Raw genomic sequence first — 4,815 nt, 5'->3', positions numbered from 1 at the left:
TAGGAAGTTAGAAAGAATAAGATTAATAAATAATAAAATTTTAGATGAATTATTAATACCTGGAGAAATAACTAAAACTCAAGAAAAACAAATATTAAAATTAAAACAAGAAAGGTATAAAGAAAAAGCAAAGTATTATGAAAAATTAAAAGAGATAACAAATCCTGAAGTAATAAAACAAAAATATGATAAAATGATAAAAGAGTGTAAAAACACTGAGTGTATAATATTTTATTATTGTCAATCAAAAAATAGATAAAATGTCAATCAGTAAACATATGGAAGAATTAAAACATTTAATAAGAACATTAATAAATGATGTACAAGAAATTAAGAATGAAATAAAAGAAACTAGAAATAATATAAATATATTAAAACTTGAAGTTAGAAAATTAAAAGAAAATGAAAAAAAGAATAATAGAGTAGATAAAAAATTTATAGAAAAAGAAATAATCAGAATAGGGAAAAAACATATTGAAAGGAAAAATATAATAATAGAAACAGGAAGCATGGAGATGAGTTTATAAAAAATATATTACCTAAAATAATAGAAGAAGAGGAATCTAGAGAAAAAATATTAGGCAAACAAAAAATTGAAGAAAATCAGGACAAAGAAGATGAATGAAGAATTAGATCTACTTATAGATAATTTTGATCATTTAAGTTTAGAAAGTATAGATGATGAATACCAAATCTTAATGAATATTGGAGGAGGACCTAATCCCGTAAGAACCTCTAAACAAGAATCAATAGATCCAGATGAAAGCTATGCTCCAATATATAATAAACCATATAGGCAATTTTATGATAAAATAAGAGATAAACAACCGTCCAAAGGAAATAAATACAGTAATAGATTTGAATTAAATAATAATTATGATAAACCTGTTAACCATGGAAGAACAAAATTAGACTTAGATTGCAAAATAGATACTAAGAAAGTCTTAATAACTTGGGCGGACTCAATGATATTATTCTTTTTATATAATAAAGATGATACATGGGAAAATACTGAAAGGAGAATAGATTTTTTAATTGCATCTTTTGAAGGAAATGTTAGAAATTGGTGGGAAGGAATTAGTAGTGATACAAAATCATTAATAAAAAGAAATGTACAAACAGAAATAATAAAGTCAGATAAACTGGGAATAGAAAGATTGGTAGAATATATTGCAGATGAATTTTTAGGAGAAAATTGGTTAAGAAATTATGAAGAAGAAGCAATACGAGAAAAAGATAATGCAAGAGTTAAGTTAATTAATCTAACAATTTGTGATATGTGTAAAATTAAAGAATATACTTGTGAATTCAAGGAATACTATTATACTCAATTTTATAGTAATGAGAATCAAGAAGTATATCAAGATATGTATTATAATAAATTACCAGGTTCATGGGGAATATATTGTAAAATAGAATTTGAAAAATATATTAAAGAAAATATAGGAATACCTAGAACACTAGGATCAAGAATAAAATTCTTATTTGAAAGACTTGCATATATATGTCAACAAAGACAATTATTGAAAAAATCAGGAAAATTAACTAGAATATGTTGTGAAGATATGGAAAAACCTACAAGATGGGGATGTAATTCAGAAAAAAGAAATAAACGAAAGTTTAAAAATAGAAAGTTTAAAAAATATAGAAACTTTAAGAAAAAATACATAAAATTTGGAAGGAAATATTATAAAAGGAAAAATAATATACAGAAAAATAAACCTTATAAGAAAGATAAAAAACAATGTAAGTGTTGGAATTGTGGAGAAATAGGTCATATAAGCCCTGATTGCACAAAGAAAAAGTGAGAATATTACAAAAGGATTATTTTGAAATAGAAAGTGAATTAAGTGAAATATCTGTTATTGAAAATTATAATAATCAAGAAATATTTATAAGTGAAGTAGATTCAGAAGATTATGAATCAGAATCTGAATAAAGAAATTGAAGATATAGAAAATAATAATATAGAAATCCAAGAATATGAGAGAATAGAAGGTTATGGATTAAAAGTAACTTTTGATAATAATAAATTTAGGAAGATACAAAAGTTATCCTTAGATTTAAAAATAGGAAAATGGGAAATTCTAGACAGAATATGGAGAAGAGAGAGAATAGCAATAAATGAATACCATAATATTGAAAAAACCATAAATGTTAGAACTACTCAAGGAACACATAAAATAAACCTTTTAACAAAAAATACATTATCAGAATTATTATCAAAAATAAGTAAAAAGCATAGTGAAAAGATCCAATATGTTTATTTAGCAGGAATACAAATAATGTTTAAATCCTTATTTAAAGAAGGAATAGATTCACAATTAACTGTAAGTTTACATGATGGAAGAATTATAAATTTGGAAGATGGTCATTTAGGAACTATAGAAGGAAATTTAGCATATCAAAAGTTAATATTTACTTGTTACCCAAAATATTGTGTCTCATTAAAAGATAAAAACTTTAATGAAGTCTTAGGATTACATTTCAAATTACATAGAAATGATATAATGGAACCAGGAGATCAAATTATGACTATGGAATATAAGGCATTATATACATTTACTAATTCTAATTATGGAAATATTTATTCTAATAAACCATATATAGAAATTCATAAGGAATGTAAGGATATTAGTAAGATTGTGGAACCAAACAAACAAATAAATCTTATCCCAGAAGAATATGAATTTAATATAACTAAAAATAAGCTTGAAATAACAGAGTTAAAAGAAGAAGAAGATTATAAAATAACATTTCATAATGGAAGGTTGATAAAGAAATCAAAAAGTCTTAGACTACCTAATAAAAATGAATATATAGGAGAAACTAGTGGTATAAAAGAAATAAAACCTCATAGCAATATTGGAAATATGAAAATAGAAGGAAAATATTTCAATGGTAAAATGTATATAAAAGGACAAAATATATTGATAGACACAGGAGCTGGTGAATGTCATATGGCTACAAATAAAAATGAAGGATTAATGACTTACAAGATAGAACCATATGAATATAGAAATTTTGATGGACAATTATATATTACAGAATTAAAGGTAAAAGTACCAATAAAAATAGGTGGGATTGATCTTTTAGTACCATGTTATTTAGATGAAAGTATGGATATTGAACCTCATATATTATTAGGAATGAGTTTCTTAAATGGATTAGAAAATTATAGTATAAGATGAGAAGGATTATATATAACTCATAAATGACAAACTACATTATGTAGAATAGGAAGTGGACGAATAATCAAATTAGTTTTCCATTGGCAGTATATATACAAGTTACTATAGTAGAAACAAATATAACAACTTGTGCTTTAATTGATACAGGAAGTGATATAACAATTTTTAAAAATTTCTTAATAAAATCATGAAATAAAAATAGTAAAATAAAGATAACAGGAGTAACTGGAGAAAGTACTCAAATAATTGATAGTGTTAAAAAAGTTAATATAATACTTGGTAGTAAACAAGTTATAATAAATAAAGTATATAATTACAATAAGTTAGAATGCGATATATTATTAGGAAATGATTTTATCCAACAATTTCAATATTATAAACAAAATAATTACATGATAATGTTACAAACACCTTGTGCACATCTATTAAAAATACCAAGAGAATTTAGACCCTACAGAGTTCAGCCAGCCCAGCGTGGTGATAAATGGGAAAAACGACCAATAGTAGAAGATGAGCTAAAAAATAAAAAAACTATTATATAAAAAGATCCTAAAAACAGAAATAGAGATAAGTATGGAAAAAATCATAGAACAATTAGAAAGAATTTATGGAGAAAACCCATTATTATTTTGGAAACCATATCATCCTAAAGCTAAAATAGAATTAACAGAAAATGTTATAATAAGAGTTAGACCAATGATGTATACCTTACAGGATATGCAAGAATTTAAAATTCAGATAAAAGAACTATTAGAACAAAAGCTAATTAGACCCAGTAATGGACCTCATAGTAGTCCAGCTTTTATGGTTATGAAACATTCTGAGCAGGTTAGAGGAAAAGTTAGAATGGTAATAAACTATAAAGAATTAAATAAATATACTAAATTTGATGGTTACTTTTTACCAAATAAAGAAGTCCTAATAAACCTTGCAAAAGGAAAACAATATTATTCCAAATTTGATTGTAAATCAGGATTTTGGCAAATAAAAATGGAAGAAGATAGTATACAATATACAGCTTTTAGTACACCTCAAGGAAAATATGAATGGTTAGTTATGCCATTTGCTTTAAAAAATGCACCACAAATATATCAAAGAAAAATGGATAATATATTCAAAAAGTATAGTGATTTTCTTATTGTTTATATTGATGATATACTAATATGCTCTAATAATAAAAAAGAGCATAGAAATCATTTATTACAATTCATAAATGAATTCAAAAAGGAAGGGATTGTACTTTTTAAAAAGAAATCTATAATAGAGAAACAAGAAATAGATTTTTTAGGATTATCAATAGATAGAAAAGGAATAAAATTACAGACTCTTATATCTAAAAAGATAGAAAGCTTTCTAGATGAATTAAAATCCAAAAAACAAATACAAAAATTTTTAGGATATTTAAACTATGCTGAAGGATTTATTGAAAATCTCTCAAAAAAGAGACATAAGATACAAATTTTACTTAGGAAAACAAATACTAAATGTTGGAATAAAGAACATACTGAAATTGTTAAAGCATTAAAAGAAGAATGTAAAAATTTACTAAAATTAAGACTACCAGATGAAAAAGATAATTTAATTGTTAATACTGATGCCTCGGATAAATATTGGGCAACTATAT

Source organism: Olea europaea, unplaced genomic scaffold (genome assembly GCF_002742605.1).
Source record: "Olea europaea var. sylvestris unplaced genomic scaffold, O_europaea_v1 scaffold139, whole genome shotgun sequence".
Taxonomy (NCBI): domain Eukaryota; kingdom Viridiplantae; phylum Streptophyta; class Magnoliopsida; order Lamiales; family Oleaceae; genus Olea; species Olea europaea.
The sequence above is the reverse complement of the archived record's forward strand: the minus strand, read 5'-3'. Positions refer to the sequence as shown.